Genomic DNA, 22,950 nt, shown 5'->3' with positions numbered 1-22,950 from the left:
GACTGTCTTTGCTAACTAGATTCATGCTCAAAATTATGAATTTTTTCAACTTACAGTAGATAAATGCTATAGAGGCATTTCATTCAATATTTATATCCCATTTAAACGAGAAAATTTTGCTTTCCTTTCACTCTGTAATTTGTCTCTGTGCATAGAATGGAATCTCTTCATAATGCCTACGGAGGTGAGATGGTTAGTTTTAGCGTTCTTAAAACTTGTGTACCAATTCCGACGATGAAGCAACGTTCAGGCGATATTGTGTCCGTATATTGAATGTGAAAATGACATTTCCCAATCATTTTTCTCCCGTCTCGCAACATACGACGAAAAAACATTACGGACCGATCAGTGGTTCAAAAACTCTCACTAACGTCACAGCACTCTACACAGGTCGTCAGCTTCTATAACTTCTGTAGACGATGTTTGAGCGTAGCTATGATGGCTAGTTATGGACGTTCCTTTGATTTTTAATGTGAATCCCCCCAAATTCAATCTCAATCGGATCTCACACACAAAACAGTCATTTGAATTGCAGTTATCAACATCGGACGTATCAAGTGTATGTCGTAGTCGTAGTGGAGCCTATACCACAAGCAATTTATGTTAGCAAATCAATGTACATGTACACGTTGAAGGGACATAGAGAGGGATATAACCACTATATATCTAAAATACAATCCAAATCGAGCATTTTCAATTCCAGACAACAGTAACACCTAACCATAACAATAAAAAGCTCGAAAGGTTAGCTGTTAAGAAAGGACACAACAGAGCAAAAAGTATATCACGAAGACCCCAAAATTGAATTAAAAATCAAATTTATTAGCAAATTATTTATTGGAATCATAAACAGTTAATGGAGATTAATAGCTTCACATAAAATGATGATGTTGATGATGATGATGATGATGATGATGATTAAGAAATTAATAGGGAAAGTGTAGTTCGACTAGGATTTAATTGAATTCGGACCCTAATCCGTAATTTGCAACTCTTGTTTTGCGTGCAACTCTTTTCGTATTTAAACTCGTTATCAACAAAATTTGGGGAAAAATTAAACTTTACTTATAAAGAAATACTAAACTACTGATATCAATGTTACTGAGTACAGATAATAGTAGACAATGGTACCCCAATGAGATTTCAACTGATAACACTTACATCGGTACATTTTATCGGCGAAAACTCATTCATTCGATCGATTTGGATTAGGGATGGGAGGCGTTCAAAATTATCGATAATATCAATCAAAAGAAATTATCGATAATCGATTAATCATATCGTTATCGATAATTTAATAATTATCGATAATTATCAAAATATCGAAATTCGATAATTATCAAAATATCGATATTTTGATATTTATCTGAAAATTCATGATAATATACCGATATATCGGAATATATCGATAAATATCGGATTTTCGGACCGATAATTATCGATAATCATTTTCATTATCGCCCATGCCTAATTTGGATTGCAAAATCAATGAGGAAGTAGCAAAATTTAATTTTTCTCATACTGATTTTATAACCTTTCCAATTGCTCCCGAAAATCACTCTTGCCGTCCAAGAGAAATTTTCGGCTCATGAACAATTAGAACGTTATAGTTTTGCAATAGAAACTTCTGGCGTCAATCACTTGATAAATTAAACAAACCGAATTAGCGACCGTACAAAAAGAAAATATTTTTATTCAGATTCCTCTTGTTTCCTTAAAACTAATATTTAATTTCAATTTTTCACTTCTTAATTATCATTTATTCTTAAGCCTAAAATTTCTAAATGCGCAAATAGAATAAAAAAAAACTCACGATGGGTACCTTACTGCAATTGATGAATTTGTGTCCATCCATGTTCGAAGACCATGCCACCCAAAATCGTCTCTATGTTACGTAATAATATCGTGCGATATTCAGTTATCGTTCTTCGCAATTTATTTCACTTTTTTTTTTTTATAATTTCTATTGGAACTGTTAACCTTGCAATATACTTCGGCAACAAATGTTAATAAATGCACTTGTCCCTATTCGCTGGGAAAACAGTTGGACTAAATTTGTCTTATCGACTGAGAAATTTTAATATAAAACGAAAATTGACTTTATATGAGAAAATTATTTCACGCGATTTTATATTTAAAATTCTTGATCACTCTTAGTTAATTTGACGATGGTGCAACGGGTAAGAGACCGAAATCAGTGACTGTACCAGTATATATAACCCTTTTAACCTCTCTCTCTATCCGGTTTTGGTGGTGAATATAACTCGGTCAGTCAAAGCGGTCAAAGCTCTATCGAGTTTTAACAAATTTCGTTCACTTAAACATTATTCGAGCTTAATTTGAATTATTGAGGCTTATATCTAATACCTTAAACTATGGTCGCTTGTCTTTTCTTTTATTATTTTGAATTTTCTTGTTTATTTTTATTTATTTTTTCTAAGGAGAAAGCGTCATAGCGCACTAAAACTCCCCGTAAACGTTATAATGAGGTTCTTATTCTAAACTTAACTACAGGTCGCTTTTCGATATATGATATGACGCCTATTAAAAATACTTATAAGGTTTCAACTCATGAAGTGGGTTGACACGTTATAAACCCCTAGACGTGAGCTAAGATGTTTAGGGTTGGCTAGAGGCCATACCTAAATATCTTTTTCGCTATGCGAATTTTTATTAGAATAATTCATTATTTACAGGTGAGTGTTTAACCTAAACTTCGAAGTGCTTTGAAGAAAATTGTTAATTCCAACCCTCTTTAGTCTTCTTACTTGGACTAAGCGGCAATGCTAGCTTGATCGCCCAGCACACTCGAAGTTACATTTACGTTATGGAGAATCGTTGTTGGCTATTGCATTGTACGTTACTTTAATCTCACAAATTCAATGAACGAGTTGCTGAAAATATTCGTCGCGCATTCAATATTGTAACCTTGTCTCTACGGTTATTAACGGTGAGTCGGATGGCCTCTATTGTAATGGCATTGCGACTCCTAAGGACGTGAATCTATAATTCATGAGAATTAAACTAAGGATCAATTAATCTATTCACATAAATTCATTCATATTTAGGCTTTTCGTTGATATTTCGAATTTATTGGCTTCTCATTCGATAACTGTCTCGGATAGTATGGCGGACGGTTATAATCAAATTCATTTGTGTGCAAACATTACAGAATGTTAAATTCTGCCTAATCAACGCTATTAACAGTTCTGATGAACTTTCAGAAATCGTAAGATGAATTCGTAAGACTTTTCTTTGTTTATCTGTTGTAGTGCTTTGTGAATGTTACCATTCTATCGGAAATTAAATGAATTGAGACGTCCAGTGACTTCAAAGACGTTACGTTTTATTCGTAGCAGCGAGTTCGCATTTAATACGTTTGTTTTTTTTTTTAAATATCTATGTAACTGACATGGCAGTTAAGATGAAATTTTTATGAACAATTGTTTGAATTAGAACTTCTTTCCTTTGATCGGGACTATTTAAACTTCAATCTATCAGCTGATCTGTATATACATGAATATTGCTATATCCCTTGCATCATTCATGGATACACACTGATTCAAATGAAATTTATCTCCTCAATCAAGGCTATTTGCCTTAGCATAACTTCCGGATCAATGAACTATTGCATGAGAATAACGGAAAACGTCTTATTTCTACAGACCATACAGTATTCACCTGGTGGGAAAAGTGAGGAGTTCTCGTTAAAATCATTAAAGAAATTTGGTTTTCACCAAACTTTGATCATAAGTTACTTGAATGGCACAATTGAATAAGTTAATCTACTACTTTCCAACGTATGGTGCGACGTTGATTTGTTGTCGTAGAGCGCCCAATGCTTAATGCAAAAAAAAATAATGAATGGATGTAAAGGGAAGAAGATCGATTCTTTAACCATCGAGAAAGACATTGGCAAAAGATTGGAAAAGAAGAAAAGTAGATAATAGAAGAATTAAATTATGCATTAATAGCAGCTCTAGGATTTCTTAAAATTAATTTTCTTAAAAATGAAAATAACGGCAAAAAAAAAAACCATTTTTTTTTCTCTCCTTTGAATTACTTAAATCTAACTTAACCTAGTGGCACATACTTCTTATCGCTGTCGTTAGAGTGAAATGGTTGAATTTCAGGCCAGAAATTCGTCATAGCTTATAGTTTCATTTAGGCGGTTGTTTTTGCTCTCTGTTAAAGTGATGTAAACTTTAAAAATCGTTCTCATGGTAAACATTCATAGCTTATTTCAGCTATTGTCGATCATACCTTTGAGTTATGGAAACTTTCGCGAGAATTAATGAGAAACGATTAAAGAGCATGGAGTTACCGCGTGGATTATAGGACGATTCAGTTGTTGGAAAAGGAGTAAGGACGCAAATCCTGCACATGGAATTTGCCTACTTCCTTTCCACTTTCATCATTTATCAGATAAGCGACCTTTGACACGACTTCGGATACCATGCCGGGCAAATATACGGGGGCTAATTTCTTTGTGAAACTCTTTTCCGCGTCTGACTTCACGTGATTACGATAAAATATTTTTTCGCCAGCTTTAAATGACAATTCAGATCGTTTGCGATCATAAATTTTTTTATTACGTTCATAGGAAGCTTTGATACGAGAATGAATATCTTTAAAAATTGCTTGAAATTGCAAGAGAAATTTAGACCGGCATTCTATGGGGTCTTCATCAATGTCTATATTATCGAGTAGAGAGTAATCATTAGCGTGAAAAGCGTATTCTCTTCCATGATTTAGGAAGAATGGCGAGTACTTAGTGACCGCGTGAACGGCAGTTTTGAGGGCTAATGAAATTTCCGGCAATTTTTCATCCCAGGATCGATGATTATCTTTAATATAGGCTCGAAGAGCGGCATTAATGTTTTTGTTGTGGCGTTCAGTAAAGTTACTTTGAGGGTGGTAAATGCAATTACTCCATAATCTTGAAATTCCATATTTCTTAAGCATCGCTTTAACCTCCTTGCTACGAGAAAACTGGGGACCATTGTCCATGATGACAGTTTCAGGCACGCCAAATTCCAGGAATACTTTCTTCTCAACATTATTGACCACATTTCTGGCCACAGCTGACCTTAAGGGAATCAGACACGGGTATTTTGTGATCCAGTCGCTCACAACTAACAATGAAGTGTTTCCTCTTTTTGATCGGGGAAAAGGGCCGAGTAAATCCATGGAAACCATTTGCCAGGGAGAACGGGCCTTTCTAAACTTTCCCATCATTCCGGGAGGTTTTAAATTATCATGTTTAGTCATTCGGCAAATCTCACAATTTCTAACATACAATTTAATATCTTTCGACATGCCGTTGAAATAAATCGGATCCAAAAGGAGCTTCAGTGAATAAAATGAAATCAGCTCTACGGATATCGTCACAGATCAAAGTGGCTACACAACGACGGTTAGGATAGATATTAACTCTATATACAAAAGGCAATACGATGTCGTCACGAAAGCTCAAGCTGTGTAATTTACTCATGTGTTTACTTTCCGAATAAAAAAATGAAATTATGTTTGCACGCCGTAAACTTGATTATACCTTCTCATATGACTCTAAAAAAAACAATCGTTGATCCTCTGATACAACTTAAATCACTTGCAGACCAACAGCGGTACATGAGAATTTATGTAAAAAAAAAAATTATTTGCACATCCACTCATAAACTGATTTTGAAAGAGGAGTATATAAAATATAATCGATGCTCGGTATATGATATTTCGTTTACAGAACAATCATCCGATCGGCGCAAAAATTTACATCAGCCAACAAATTCGAAATTTTTATGTGCAACGACATCGGTCAAACATTTCTTAGAATGCCACATTCACGTGTAAAAGTATGTGGAATAGAAATAATAATCGAATCTGATAAACACTCTGGTGTATAAACGAATGGAGGTAGAAAGAGCGTGCAAAGCAAACGCATGAAATCGTCTTTTTTTTTCAGTAGGTACGAGTGTAGATATGTGTTTTGTTTGAGTATATAAATGATGAACGTTCAACTTTTGTTCGTCAATAAAAAAATCTTTTTATGCAATAATTTCTCTTTTTAGGTTTTTAGTGAGAATTAGTCATAAATCCATAAAGAATTCAATTTAGAATGCGCGGCAAATTTCGAATAAATTTTTCTTCTTTATTTATTATTTTTTTTTTTTTTTTTTTTTTTTATCAATTTTTAACTAAAAGAGCTAATCAACCTATTCATGCAATTATCCAATTTAAATTTCGTAAATTTTCTGCTCGACGCCTAGTTTATCGAATAAAAATTTTAAGCAAATTCTACTCGACAAAGAGTATCCCGGTTGAGGTTATAACCTTTCCAATTGCTCCCGAAAATCACTCTTGCCGTCCAAGAGAAATTTTCGGCTCATGAACAATTAGAACGTTATAGTTTTGCAATAGAAACTTCTGGCGTCAATCACTTGATAAATTAAACAAACCGAATTAGCGACCGTACAAAAAGAAAATATTTTTATTCAGATTCCTCTTGTTTCCTTAAAACTAATATTTAATTTCAATTTTTCACTTCTTAATTATCATTTATTCTTAAGCCTAAAATTTCTAAATGCGCAAATAGAATAAAAAAAAACTCACGATGGGTACCTTACTGCAATTGATGAATTTGTGTCCATCCATGTTCGAAGACCATGCCACCCAAAATCGTCTCTATGTTACGTAATAATATCGTGCGATATTCAGTTATCGTTCTTCGCAATTTATTTCACTTTTTTTTTTTTATAATTTCTATTGGAACTGTTAACCTTGCAATATACTTCGGCAACAAATGTTAATAAATGCACTTGTCCCTATTCGCTGGGAAAACAGTTGGACTAAATTTGTCTTATCGACTGAGAAATTTTAATATAAAACGAAAATTGACTTTATATGAGAAAATTATTTCACGCGATTTTATATTTAAAATTCTTGATCACTCTTAGTTAATTTGACGATGGTGCAACGGGTAAGAGACCGAAATCAGTGACTGTACCAGTATATATAACCCTTTTAACCTCTCTCTCTATCCGGTTTTGGTGGTGAATATAACTCGGTCAGTCAAAGCGGTCAAAGCTCTATCGAGTTTTAACAAATTTCGTTCACTTAAACATTATTCGAGCTTAATTTGAATTATTGAGGCTTATATCTAATACCTTAAACTATGGTCGCTTGTCTTTTCTTTTATTATTTTGAATTTTCTTGTTTATTTTTATTTATTTTTTCTAAGGAGAAAGCGTCATAGCGCACTAAAACTCCCCGTAAACGTTATAATGAGGTTCTTATTCTAAACTTAACTACAGGTCGCTTTTCGATATATGATATGACGCCTATTAAAAATACTTATAAGGTTTCAACTCATGAAGTGGGTTGACACGTTATAATTTGTATAGCTGTTGTCAAATTTGACTGATCAAAGGTTACGATGAAATTAAAACAAGCTGTTGATCAACGGACTGCAAACATGTGTAGCATTCTAAATAGAGTACTGAAACTGGACAGTGTATAATATACTGTAAAAGTTTTGGAAAATGTTTTCATAGCAAGTACTATTTGACAGCTGTCACTCAGATCACCTTTGCTTAAAGCGCGTTGATTTGATCAAAGATTATATTGAAGTGGTTCACTGTTCAATATTTGTAGTTGTCTGAGGGCTAGTTCAGGTAATCACTTGCAACAGCTAGATAGCTTTTTTCTCTCCTTTGTTCAAAAATTGTCAGTTTTTTTGATTTGATGATTTTATATGAGAATGAAAACTAAAAGTGTGATATTTCTGTTAGGAAAGCCGTTTACTTCTACTTTTTGGTTCAAAATGTTTAAAAAAGGGATAAGAATCGAGTAGCATTAGCAGAATAATAAAATGAAAAAAAAAAAAATTTTACACGGCTTTCCTAACAGAAATATCACACTTTTAGTTTTCAGTCTAATACAAAGTCATCAAATCAAAAAATTGACATATATGAACAAAGGAGAAAAAAGCTCAATCTGGCGTAAGCTGTTGCCACACTAATGGCGTGGATTGAATAAATATATCTTTGGTTTAATAAAAATGGAAACGTAACTACGTTAGAGGTTTTATGGTTACATATATCAAAACCGTTTTACCAATGGTAATCTGTTGTTGTTGGCACATATGACTGCAGTAAAGTGCCCTGTGCTATTCTTTTAAGATCTTGAAATCTTTCGAAATTAGGGTTTCTAACTGTTCTAACTACAATTAAAGTGTCATAAATTCTCCATTTTGTGCTGTTGACTTTTTACATTTTTTCGGGAAAGTTAGGTTATAACTAACACGACAATTATTTGAATAAACTAATTAAATTGTCACGAACGAAGTTGAATTAAGTTTACCTAACCGTAAGTATGAACATGAAACATCTCATCTCTTAAAACATTTTATAATCATAAATTTTCCAAGTTTAAGAAATAATTTTTCTCTACATAGTAAATACCATAGAGAACCCCCAAATTCTCAACTCCCGCATCATACTAAAATAAACTCGACGTCGTCGGTCGTGCTACTTGATAAATGTAACGGTATATTGTGTCAAATTTCACATAAATAAAACAGAATTGCTGTGAAAGAATTTTCTTTTTGCATATTCTCTGAATTTTCCGGTTGACTGATGAACGTTCCTAGTTTGTAAAACGTTTGCGCGTCCTGCTTATATCAGACGTAATACAAGGGATGATTTATCGAATTTGGTAGTTCGATCGAGAAATGTGTGAAATAAATCAAATGATTTAGAGGTATAAGAGCTAGTTTTACAGTAGTTACGAGCCACGTGTAATTCAGTTAGCAAAATACTTGCGCTCACCGCCAGGGTGCAATCTCATTTTATAGTACATTATTTAACAATGTGGTAAATGATGGAAATGGTACTTCTTGTGTGAAATTTACCGATCGAGGCGCAGCCAAGGTCGGTAAACACACAAGAAGTACCATTTACATCATTTACCCAATTGCCAAGTAATGTCTTTTATTCAAAAACTTGAGGTAAAGTTTTGGCTCCGTGTAGTAAAGTTAACTTTCGTGATGAAAGCGGAACAAAAAAAATACTATTTTACTAATACAGTTAGAGGCAGTGAATCTTCAGCATTAATTTCGTTCAGCAGTTTTTCAGCTGATTCACATAAACTATCAAAACTGTTTATACGTCCTTACCACTACCACGCACGTGCGTGCAGCAGCTTCAACCGTCTAAACAACTATAAACAGTTTTGATTATATGTGTGGATCAGCTGATAAACAGCTGAAGCAAATTAATGCTGAAAATACACTGCCTCTGACCGTATGTTGTTGTTGTATTGGTTTACGTGCAAGTCACACGCATAACTTTTTACTTATACCGCAAATTGTAATGAGCTCTAAGATTTTGCATACATTTGAAGTATTTACAAGAATGTACGCAATCCGTGGGGATATATAATATGCTGCTACCCTACTAATAATTTCCAAATTTGTATGCAAAAAAGGATGAAGTCTATTTGTGCGTAACTCAATTCGACGCGGTTACAATGCGAAATTATTTACATAAAATTCATTTGTTATTTCATTTTGTTTGGTGGTTCTGCCAGCATAAAGATCAGTTCAATCGGTGGAAATGATAGGTTTTCTACAGCGTTAATACAACTCGTTGGGTTACATTGAGGTAGACTCGAAATATTCATCCACATCCGATAAAGCGTAACTAATTACCTTTATTCGAAACGAGTAACTCGTGTAGATATTGCGGTTTGCATTTAAATGGGAAGAGATAACATAAAATTGATTATAAACACACAGCTAAGTCACGTACATTCATCTGTCAAGTGGTTATACATACAATCTTTCCTGTCTGTAGATTTTATTATTAATTTAGGAACATTTTGATTTTCATTTTCACCCATAGAATTTTCACGGTTACATTTATAATTAATTTCGAGCATCGTTGCTTTTAGTGGTTTTGTGTTATGAATAATTGAATAAATTATGAACATCGATCCCATTTCGTACAACTGGTGAGCGAACGAGCCAAGATGATGTATCACCTCCCAAAAGATGAATAGGTGTCTGTCTACACCGAAAAAATCTCAGATCAAACGATTTATTTGAACAATTACTTTTTATTGATTTTGCCTCGCTTATACAAATTTTCGGTTACATAAAAAATATTACAAATTTTTGATTGAAATTTGACAAGGACATGCTTAGGCAAAAAATCGTGCATCTTACAAAATCGTTTTAACAATAATTCTAGGTTGTTCCGTATCGATTCCTGATTCAGATTCTAAATTGATGTGGGGCAATGACGGCAACTCAATAGTTCACCGGTGAGCGGCAGTTATGTCATTTTTTTCTATAATTTTGCATTCGTAAACGAGAAGAGATATCAATTCACTTCCAAAGGATAAACTACAGTCTTTAACATTTCAAATGTCTCACTGTCATTTTTCCAAAGAATGTCATTGTGAATTCGCAATGACACAATGAAATTCTCTGAAAAATTTGACAGTGATACATTTGAAATGTTAAAGACTGTATATAGAAAAGTCTACAAAATTACTTTCTTCTGAAGGCTTATAGAGAATTTCAAAAGCTATGTCCACTATAAATGGACGCTGTGTTGTAAAGCCTACATTAGGGCGCTTTTTAAGGATGTATTTTCGCTGAAATCGCTGATATTTTCATCATACTATTCGAGGTAAAGAAAATGCCTGTCAATAAAATTTATCGATTGTGTTTTCCACTCAATTGTAATTAATTTAACTTCCGATTTCAATTGCTGTCGAACATTACAGGGTGACATTATGTGATTAATATTTCGATTTTATTGTGTCCGGTATTCGAAGTGTCAATTACACAACATGACAATGCAAAAATATTTCGGTTTGGCGTACGTTTCCGTCTGTGCTCACGTATATAACTCGGTTTGCGATTTTAGATTATTATTGTTCGGCGTAATTGCAACATGGATTACCTCAGTCGAATGATATATTAAAGGCCGATGCTATTCGGCACCGGTGTCAAATAGCATGCACTGTGTTGTGTGGCTATTTGTTACCGGTGTCGAATAGCCAAACAGCACAGTGCATGCTATTTGAAACTGGTGTCGAATAGCCACACAACACAGTAGATGCTATTTGACACTGGTGTCAAAGCTTTCAAATAAATTAAAATGGCCTCACTTTACCATCACAGCTAGTAGGGTTAGTAGTGACGGTAAAGTACTTTACGTGTTACGGCATGTTTCATTTTCATTTACATTGCCTAATCACGTAAAGCATTGTTGTACTTACGAGATTCCAAGTTGTTTATTTGACAAGTGGGGAATACCTCGGAAGTAATATACTATTAAAATCACTACAAACAGTGTGGACGGTAAGTGCATTTTCCCTGTCGCAAACAGTGATGTAAAGTGCACTTTACCGTGCATAAGCATGTAAAAAGTATATAAACATACTGAAGGTAATGCAAATGCTCAGCGGATCACAAATTTTACGGAATCCAAGTTTCGGGTGAATATAACACTTGTTATGTTGCTTGCGAGACGTTTGGCGTTTTAATGTTGGTAGAAATGTGTTGTTCTGCATACAATGTTTTGTGTTGAGTATAAAGATGCAACCTAACAAAGTGAGTTTACCTAGTGGCCAACATTGTAAAAATTATATTTGAATGTTTGTTGTGTTGCTGGTTTCTAATAAGATCAACTTCTTCTGATTGTGTTGCTTGACTTTAACCATAAATAAAAGCACTTCGTTACGATATCAGGGCTCATCAGGGATCATCAGGGCTATAAAAATTTGTTCGTTTTTAGACTGACCTGACCCGCCCAAAAGGTGTGACCTAGTTTTCTTAAACATTAATAAAACGAGATGCAGTCGTTACATATTATTTTATTTTAAAAACTTTAAAACGCCCTGGTTGTACTCAGGGTGGTCCACTGAAAGTTTTATGAAAAAACCTTTTTTTTATGTTTTTCCAGTGACACAATGACGATTTCGATTTTCGCGTGAAGTGTAACCATCCCAAGTAGCATTTCATAACCGCGGTTACAAAAATGACTTATTCGTTGCAAACTTTTTCGTTGTCTAACGGTTTTGTAACGAATAAGTTATATTCAGCTTTACTTATTCGTTATATACCCGTTTCACAACTAATTCGTTGTCATTCAATTTTTAACAAATTAGTTGTACAACCATTATTAAACGAATAAGTAAATCGATCATTTTTGCCGAAAACTTATTCGTCAAACCACCGTCATACAACCAATAAGTTGGAGTAATCCCATTCACGAATTCGTCGTAAAATGGTTATGCAACTAATAAGTACATTTTCAGTCTTAGCGTCAGTTGGAATCAAGATGTCATGCTATAAAGTGTTTCAGTTTTAATACGAGGTCACTATGTGAAACAATAAAATTTGAAGTGTTTTTGTGGTGAGAATTGTATTTTTCTAGCTTATTGCCAATTTGTAAATCAACATTTTATTGATCAATTTCACTAGTTTTGTTTGCCGCTGTTGTCGAAGTTAGGTTTCTTATGTCTTGTTACGTCTCTTGATAGGAGTTCGGGTCGACAACAGGATCTTACAATAAAAGTGAAATTGATGGATAAAACTTTGTTGAATCGGCAATAAGAAAATACAGTGCTCATTATCAAAAATGTGGAAAAAATGTGTGACTAACTGAATTGTTGTCCAAAATCGAACCGTGAATGAAATAAGAACAAGTCACCGTGCCTCTTACTTTATTTACGCATTGCTTTGCATAATATTTTCAGTGCGTAAATAATGTAAATTGATTTACTAATATTGCTCATACAATTTTCCAGATAAAACGTGTTCTTGAAAGTGTTAGAATCTGAAAATCATGATAACCGAAAAAGTTGTGAAACAGTAGTACAACTAATAAGTGAGACGATATCGAATTTTCAAATGTGACTTATAAGTCCTACGTCTGTTATACAACCGTTTCACAACTTTAACCAATTCGTTGTATAACCGTTTTACAACCAATTAGTTACTAGAATTTTACAACTTTTGCAACTGGGCAAAAACCGTTGTACAACCGTTATTGCAACGTTGTAGCAACGTTGTGACAACTAATTAGTTATTTTGGGTTATCTTCAAATAATTTATAACCGCGGTGTGATAACAGTTGTACAACCGAATTTTAACCGTTGAATGCTACTTGGGATTACTAGTGATTGAAGTTAATTACTGAGTAATTTAGCTTTAAAGTGGCACTAACATGTTGGAGGTCGAGGTCTCAATTTGTACACTGACAGTTTTCCCGTTCATGACTTTACATCAAAAATAATATTGAAAGAAAAAATCACCCGTGCCATTTTTAAAGTAATTTCAACTGTCGGATTTTTTTATGAAATTGCCTATTCATGCATGCCAAATATGTCTTTAAATGTGATGATTTGTCGATTTTATTCGCAAAAGAAGCGAAATATTTTGAAGAAAAAGTCATGATCGGGAAAACTTACTGATTTACACTGTCGAAATGGAGACCTCAACCTCCAACATGCCAGCCAATATTGTAATGTCCTCAGACATGTCAGAGAAATCATTCAGCGATGATAAGTGCAACCTCAAAAATCAAAAACGTTCTTGAGGCATGCGAAAAATGAAAAGAATTACTTCAAAAAAAAAAATCTCTGGAATATCCTGAATGCAACCAGGGATTAGACTTTTTAAAATAAAATGTAATATTCGATCCACGCTATTAAAATGTGAACGAAATCTTGCGGTCCAAGAGTTTTTCAAAAGATTCTTGGCTACTGAAGAATTGACTTATGGTGAAATTAATCAGCAAGTAAAATGATTACTCTTTAACGAACTGTATCTTAGTATAGTGAATGAATGTTTGGGTGGACGTTCATATTTAGTAAAAGGCACAGACTGAATTTAATTAATGAAAATTGAAAAAAGTTGAGACGAATCTTCTTCTCAAATTTAACAAGTTGATGTCATTGCACTCAAAGAAAATAGGAAATTTAAATTTGACTGCGACACCGCTCGGGTTCAGATCATCCAGCATGATTGTTTGCATCGAGTGCATGTTAGTCGGTCATACAATCGCTAAAACGAACTGGTGTGCATACGTTTTTTTGCACCAGCTGGTCACATACCATTCCAAATGGGACCAGCTGGTGCAAAATAATGTATGCACACCAGTTTGATTTAACGATTGTAGTTTTCTATGAAAAAACAACTAAGCGGACTAAGCGTCGACTTTCTAGAAGTGTCGAACAAAGTGTGTACACAGTAGTCTATTGTCCTGCAATTACGGTAAATTTTGGTGTAATGTTTGCTGTTCAACTTGATTTGATTAAGTCTAAAGTTGGAAGAGCTGATATGCACATGGTCGACAAATGTGCACTGACGAGTCGTAAACGACGAAATCAGCTGAAATTTTGTTTTGTTTGAGGAAAAATAAGTTTGTTGTGCAATGGATGAAATCGTTGGATACATTTTGTTTGAGCTTCTTAGAATGTTATGTTTTAGTGATTTGAATTTAATTGTTGTGTGACGGATAAAGAATTAGGAAGATTTCTTGGAAATATTTTAGCCTTACAGTAGCATGTTACGGCTGTCATTTTTGAGATCAGTTTTATTTAAGTCTTACTCGGTACGTTATTAGTAGCACAAATAAATTATAATCAAAAACAGAGCCACACATAGGTTCAAGACGCCCCGTCTCGACAATTCCAATAATCGAAGTTTTATTTCGTTCTTTCTTTCTTTTGAATGCCAATGGGAGTTATTTTCACAATACTTTGCAACAAAGCTATGGCAAAATGGAAAACTTATTGCTTCTACTTTCAATTTTTCTTTCGTTATTTTACTGTCGTCTCTGTGGTAAAATCAATTTTTATAAAATTCAGCTGGTAAATTTAATATTAAAAAAAAAGAAAGAAACTTTTTAGCAGTACACCCATCATCCGTAACTTATTGTTAACGTATGCACGTCGGATACGAAACTTAACAAACACCAATGTGGACGGATTCTATAATAATGTATTGAAAAGTCTTGAAATAGAGACATTTATTATGAAAGTGCCTCATTTTAGAAGTAATCTAGGTGCTAAAAGTTTCTCCACGGCCGCTATATATCAGAAAAAGTGAAAAACTTTTTGGTATAAAATATGTTCGAGAAAAAGAGTTTAAAAACTGTTGAATGGATGTCAAATGTTAAAGGCATGAGAAAAATGTAATACTGCTTTTATATCGTCAATTTTGAAATCGCAATGTGAAAAACTATAGGTAATTTTTCAGAAATCGATTTTTCATAAATAAGGTACTGTAGATGCTGCTTGCGCCCACGTTAAACTAACAGTCTTAATTTCTAAATTGGAACAGTCATGTCATCTTTGGAAATCGAAACAGCTAGCATAACTGTATGATCAGGAACTTTGAAGTTCGTCATATTCATATTCTTATCTTATTCCTGACCATATTCTGTTTTCATGATTGAGCTCAATAAATAATGAGCTTCACTTATAGAAAGAGTTGAATTTATTTACTATGTCAAATTGTAATTTGGCGAAAAAGAATGTTCCGAATCTGCGAGCGAACTTCCGTTTCATTAAAAAAAAACCTTTAGTTGAAATGATGATGATGAAGATTTCAAATGGACGGTGTTTCTCTAATTTTTATTCTATATCCTGCAAAGCATTAGTTGTAGCTACTGCGTCCAGCAACTTTTTGATCATTCTTACGCGACAAGTTTTTTTTTTCTAATAGTGCTCCGCACTTTACATCGAACTGATGCAAATTCCTTTATGAGGAGAAAACAAAATCACATTAACTTCACTATTATTCACAATTATTTAAACATTTAGCTCAATTTTGCCGTTGAATTTAATGATCAAAATTTTGCTGGCGAGCATTTTAGATGAGACACATAAATAAACAAACTTCTGATACATATCATGGCAAGCACACAATATGTTTTTGAAGACAATAGAAGCGATGACGGACGTAGGGTGGCTAAATGTACAAATATGTTTTATGTTGTTTTGTTTGTTGAGACGTACTGAACGCTTTCCTATATCGTTTACTGATACAAAACATCTTTTTTCAAACTCAAACGGTTTATATTGCATAAAGATACTCTTAATTTAGAGGGCTAATGTAATACAATCGCTAAAATGAACTGGTGTAAAAAACCAAGCGAAAATGTAGCCAAAACCAAAATTTAGTTTATCCACCCTACATCTCATTTTGAAATCGTGACTGCAGCGCCGTCATTGTGACCGCTGTGTTAACTAAATTTAAATTTGTGGATTCCATTCTTGTGGGATAAAGTGTGGGTTAAATAAGATTAATACCTTTGGAAAACCCGAAAACTGAATTTCTTCGACTCTAATGTTTTCCCCTGATTCTCCTGAATTAGGTCAGGTTCCATGGTTCTGGATAAATAGAGTAGGGTAATTTTTGTTAAGAATAGAAGCCACTCCATGGTTGGAATTTGTGTCATATACAGATACAAATTTAGGATTAATTTTAACATATGTTGAATAAATACATTTTATATTTCAACAAATATAACGTATTTAAGTTTCTTTGTGTTCCTTACGATAAAATATTAAAATACTCTTTCGCATTGGATCGTATTTAAAGAAGAACCTGTCCGCAGAAACCTCATAGTATGAATCTAATACCTGTTCCAAATATCCGTATGACAATTTGTCATTTCTTTAGGGCATGCTCTGTCCGTATACATCGTCAAGTTAATAAACATAACACTATTGTTATTGTTTTCGGACATAATCTGGCTTTAAACCTTGAAACACATTTCGCATCTCAATACCTTTTTTATCCAGTTAAAATACTCATTCGGTCAATTAACTATTTTGGTTAGTCAAACTGTCAAACTATAAAAAAAATAGTTAAAGATCAGAAAATATGTGTCCAGTCCACACATCAAATAATTTTCCTTGGTGCTAAATCGCTTAGTTCTCTTCTTTCAATAAATTATCTTCAATCTCGTCTTCAATTTGTCCATAATTAGTGATCCTTAATTGGTAATCATCCGTCCATAATTCCTTTCGCCTTCTCTCTCGTCCGTCGCCATGTAAATAAGTAACTAACCCACTAACGCCAAATTAAGTTGGAAAGCCGTCCTTAGGCTAAACACTTTCTGCAAGTGAAATATTACATTCGAAATTTGTATTTTTTTGAATAATAAAGTTCGTTAAGTTAAGTCCATATTATTTAAATGATTCAAAGTTATTTATAAACTAAATTTTGGTAAAATAAAATTTCAAGAAAAAAAGAATAAATAATTTTTAATTATACATAAAATATGTCCTCAATTGTCCTTTCCTTCCGGAACTACTCTTCCTTCAGGTATTGTTAGTTAAAAATGTTATTTTAGAACAAAAGAAATGGATAAGTTTAAACAAACAAACAAACAAACAAACAAACAAACTTTGTAAGTTAAAACACAAAGAGGTGCGTCACCTTTACCCTTATTTTATATAATATTGATAATTATGACGATTTTTTTGAGATAAATATTTCATGTACTGATGCTGAAAAAGATTGTCCACAGTTGAGCGCACTTGGGAACTGCCCCCAAGGCCCTGCCTGTGCCCTCTTTTCTTCCCGTAGGAATCGGCGAGGAGTTAGGTCCGAAATGTGGCAATTTTAAGGAGAGTTTGCTTATAACGGATACACAATGATCGTATAAACGGTTTCTCATCGCCTTACAAGGAGTTAGGTTAATTGATCACCTGTCAAATGATCGCTAACCCGAAAGAAATTCAAAACTAATGCGAACTATATACTACAACGTATACCGGCGGCAATGAGTGGTAAAACAAGACACTTTCGCTGCACATGTTTGTGCTATGCAAATGGATCAAGTAAGGACACCTATCTTACCAGTGGAGAGTTCACATTAGATTCGAATTTCATTGCAAAATTAGCTGTTACACATCGATTGGTGACAATTGCCCTAACGTCGCATCTATCTCCAACCTAATGTGGCAATTTCAAGGAAAGCATCTATCGCTAAATTATTCGTAACTAACTAAACCCTACTAATACCCTATTTTACACCTCTGCTTTTTCACGGGCTTGGGACAGTTAAATAGCATGTGAAGCGTGCTATTTAGCCGCATTATTAAATATTGCTGTCATTCAAGCGACCGACATTAAAACCTTAAGCGCAATATAAGTATGCACACAACAAATATCAACTAGCAAACGATATCAGCCAACGCACTGTCAGTGCGTTGAATCAGCACAACCAAACATACCACAGAGATGTTTACGCTTTGACAGCTAATCACCGACTAAAGTATGTCCTTGTTTGGGCCAAGATGTTTACTCTTTGACAGCAAATCATGGACTGAAGTATACCGTTGTTTTGGCAGAAATGTTTACTCTTTAATAGCCAATCATCGACTGAAGTACACCATTGTTTTGACACAGTTGTTTACTCTTTGACAGCCAATCATCGACTGAAGTATATCATTGTTTTATCAGAGATGTTTGCTCTTTGACAGCCAATCATCGACTTAAGTATACCATTGTTTAGGCAGACTCTTTGACAGCTAATCATCGACTAAAGTATGTCCTTGTTTTGGCAGAGATGTCTACTCTTTGACAGCCAATCATCGACTGAAGTATTTCCTTGTTTTTTCAGAGATGTTTACTCTTTGACAGCCAATCATCGAATAAACAATGTCCTTGTTTTGTCGACTCTTTGACAGCCAATCATCGTCTGAAGTGTACCGTTGTTTAGGCCGAGATGTCTACTCTTTGATAGCCAATGACCGACTAAAGTCTGTCCTTGCTTAGGACGAGATGTTTACTTTTTGACAGTCAATCATCGACTGAAGTATACAATTGTTTTGACAGAGATGTTTAATCTTTGACAGCTCATCACAGATTGAAGTTAGTTTATAGCATATCAAAAACTATATTATTGTATCGGTGATACTGATTTAAGATGCTTAGGAAATTTAAGAATGAAAAATAAGCTGATCAAAATTACATTGCAAAAATTATCAGTCAAGGGACCTGACCCACCCAAAAGGTGGGACCTAGTTGTTACTAACAATTTGTTAGGATAAATAAACTGCGAGCCTTTGTCCATATTTTTCAATGAGCACATTAAAGAAACACTCAAAATGTACATTGACATTGAGAAAGTGTTAATTGGAATTTTTAATTTGAGTTTAAGAAGCCGCTCCAATTTTCGAAAATTCTGGCGCTTGAAAAAAAAGTACTAATTTGTTACCAACGTAAAAGAAATAACAAATTGGGATGTTTTATTTGTTGACAGTTTGTTTTGATTGTGTTCATTTTGGTTTTCATCACCGAATAACCAAAAAACCAACACTAAGAAACAAAACCGTACGTGAAAAAATATCTTTCGTCATGGCAATGATTTTTCTAATTAATTTCTATAAAAAAATATAAAAACACTTTTCAATTTTTTTTTTTTTAGGTAAATCGTGTTTTTATAACAAAAATAAACTTTTATTGAAAAAGGCTTGCGGTTTATTGTAGAAGGAGAAATCAATTTGCCTGTGATGGCTTTGAGGTAACACGTTATTTTGGGCCAGGGTGCAAATCTTAGAGTAATTATACCTTGTAATCGACCAATGGTACAAAACTTTATTTTACCTGGAAGCCAGACTAACTCCAGGGGTGGCGTTATCTAATATGCAGAACAATCACCAAAACAAACAAACAAACAGAGCATAATTACTCTTCCCTTTCCCATGGATCGCGTGAAGAATTAAGAAATTTGTTCCAATGGTTGGGAAATTGAATGAAATGTGACTTGGCCTCAATGCATGGAAAGGGCGATCCGAAATTTGGTGTGAGTCTATTTTAGTTGGGTTCGTTTATTGCGTTTGTTTGTTGAAATTGTTTGTTGATTCCACTTTATTTCCCGATTTTCCATCAGAAGATGAACTTGCTCTTGTAAACTTTCGAAACTCGTTCAACTGAAAGTGTACTGCTGTCTCGTGTAACGGACCAGTGGAAACGACTGAAGATGGTTAGACCACGCTAACCTCTGACCGCCACTGGTTCCGGAGGTCGAAACAGCATTTTATATCCACTTTCGCTTCACGCGATCCATGGGAAAGGAAAGAGTAATTATGCTCTGTTTGTTTATTTCTTTTGGTGATTGTTCTGCATATTAGATAACGCCACCCCTGGAGTTAGTCTGGCTTCCAGGTAAAATAAAGTTTTGTACCATTGGTCGATTACATACAGGTATAATTACTCTAAGGTGCAAATAGTGTAATAAAGACTATCTGCGCCTGGGTGCCAATATCGATATTTTTATGGAGGGTTCAAATTTTTGAATTTCGGCTGTTCATCAGAGCACCACGAAATAGTTAAACGAACAAAATAAAAGTATTAAATTTTTCACTCAAAGTGATAAAAAAACCATGATGCTCTGTAAATATTAATTTATATTTCATTTAAGGCAGGAAAAACCAATATCATACAAAATTATCATACCATTCTAATTGTAATCGAAAGGTACAGGTCCAAGGTAGATCTACTGAGACGGCGATTCTATCGAACTTTCGTGCCACCGTACATCTGATTCGATTATATATCATTACCTCACACTATATTTACCTTGGACAGGTCATAGATAATTATAATTGACGATGCATTTGAATGGAATTGCGTAGACTAACTTTTACCAAAGATTATAAAGTTCGTGTGGAGTCGAACTAACTCAGAAAAATCGGACAAACTTTGTTCGTTTAACCGTTCCAACAACACTCAACGATTCACGGACGAGAAAAATGGAAGCATTAATTTGTGATACATAAACTAAATTGGAAGTTAAATCATTGGAGATATTTTCGATTATTTTGCTGATGGCATTCGAATCGCACACAGAAATTAATTTCTTTTTAATATCCACCATACCGATACCCCTTCTACCACACAACAATAATAATGTCAAAATTATGGACGATAAATCCAATAATTTTGCTCATTAATAAATGACGATCTCTGTTCGGCGTCGATAAATATTAATTAACAAAATTCTGATTTAGACTGAACAGAACATTGCAACATTTTCCCTACAAAATCATTGTAAGATATTTAGGGCAAGTGCAAATCAATACATAATGGCCGAGATAACAGTTCTTATAGGTATTTAACAAGCGTGTCACATTGCTTTTAGAGCAAAATAAATATCAAAATCAATAATTGTTCATGGTACTGTTTTAGAGCACCATCATCCTTGAAGATTTCATTATTGCTAATGTTTTGTGGTACACTTTCAATTAACTTTGGAAAATGGCTACACATGCAAACTAACTAACAGTGTTAAGTAGAGGAAATTTGCCGCAATTTTCTTATAGAATTGTAAGGAAACAATTTATTTCTTCTGACATGAACGAATCTGTCGTTCATATCATTTTCATTATGCTTAATATTTTTAAATGTAAAATGACTTTAAATTAAGTTGCGTTTTCTTACATTCCAAATAAGGTCAGAATTTCGACAGATTATTTTTAATTGACGTATATTTGTGCATACAGTGCTTTTCGAGGGTGATTTTTTTGTGTGGAAAAATGGTATCGAGTTACATTATATGATTCAGAGCTAATACTCTTTCTAGCAAACAAACTTTGTTTTCATAGTCGCGAACTAGACTTTGAAATTGATGGAAATAGCGAAAACATAATGAATTTTAGATTCGTTAGTTGATATGAATGATACATATCGATAAAGTTGAAAATGGCTTCAGTACAGTGGCCGACTTTCAATTTTGTGCACAATTTTGATTCAGCTGTTTGACCAGCTGGTCCATGTAAACTGAACAAACTCAGTTAATTTTATAATCAGGAGTTCGATAAAAATGGCAACAGTGGTTTGTTTATTATCGCTTACAACACAACTAAATAGAGTGTATTCGTTGTTTTTTATAGCAAATTGATGCGTCGGTTGACATTTCATGCCAGGGATATAAAAGAGTAGAAAGTAACGTCGATGCGGCGCAAAATGTGAAAATTTAAATTTAGAAATAAGTAACAATTTTGAATGGGAAACCTGTTTCGAATGGAAAACATGTTTCGAAAGGAAAACATGTTTCGAAAGGAAAACATGTTTCGTGTGGAAAGCATGTTTCGTATGGAAAGCATGTTTCGAATGGAAAATATGTTTCGAATGGAAAACATGTTTCGAATGGAAAGCATCTTTCGTATGGAAAGCATGTTTCGTATGAAAAGCATCTTTCGTATGGAAAGCATGTTTCGTATGAAAAGCATCTTTCGTATGGAAAGTATGTTTCGCATGGAAAACATGTTTCGCACGGAAAACATATTTTGAGTGGACAACCCATTTTCTAATTTATTGAACATCATATGAATAATAGCATTAAATTCTTTTATTTGAATCTACCTTCTAGTCTCTTTATGTTCATGTCATCGAACTTCTTATTGGTTCTTACTTTTCCTTTGAATTCCGATGATTAAACAACTCGTGGTGGTCAAACGTTTTGGAGAGCATTTGTTTCATAACACAGATTTAGGCATTGAAAGTTTTTGAATTTTCGAATTCACCTACTCGTAGATTTTTCTATCAGCATCTAAATTATTTTAGTAAAACTCTACGTCTAAAATGATTTTAGTTTTTAAATAATCTAAAGATTTGCATTATACAATTAATGTACCAAATTCGGATTGAAACAAATGTTCGCACGATGTTAGTGATGAGGGATTCTTTTGAAAATCCACCTATCAAAATCGGACCCATTTCGTCTGGGATGGATTTATACATGGTTTGAAAGGTCTTTGCCAGTAGACCTCAAAACAGGCCTCACACAGTCTCGAGCCACACCTGGTTGCTGGTGGAAGATCTCCGAAGTTGGAAAAATAGTGTTTTTTATCCGAATTTTTTGGCCGTTATAAATAATCGTTTCGGGTGAGAGTGGGCTCGTTGGAAAGCTGAGC

The 22,950-nt window shown here is 33.9% G+C and overlaps 1 protein-coding gene and 1 long non-coding RNA gene across 2 annotated transcripts in view; both read left to right on the top strand.

Annotated features, from left to right (window-relative positions):
• Positions 1-22,950, top strand: part of LOC119084673 — a 125,666-nt gene that overhangs the window by 61,709 nt on the left and 41,007 nt on the right. The window lies entirely within an intron of this gene.
• LOC119084686 lies at positions 12,828-21,850 on the top strand. Its single transcript, XR_005089112.1, has 3 exons — positions 12,828-12,840; positions 14,386-14,387; positions 21,731-21,850. It is a non-coding gene; the product is annotated as an uncharacterized LOC119084686 (long non-coding RNA).

This window comes from Bradysia coprophila, unplaced genomic scaffold (assembly GCF_014529535.1).
Source record: "Bradysia coprophila strain Holo2 unplaced genomic scaffold, BU_Bcop_v1 contig_87, whole genome shotgun sequence".
Lineage (NCBI taxonomy): Eukaryota > Metazoa > Arthropoda > Insecta > Diptera > Sciaridae > Bradysia > Bradysia coprophila.
Note: the sequence above shows the minus strand (reverse complement) of the source record. Positions and strands in the feature narration are given on the sequence as shown.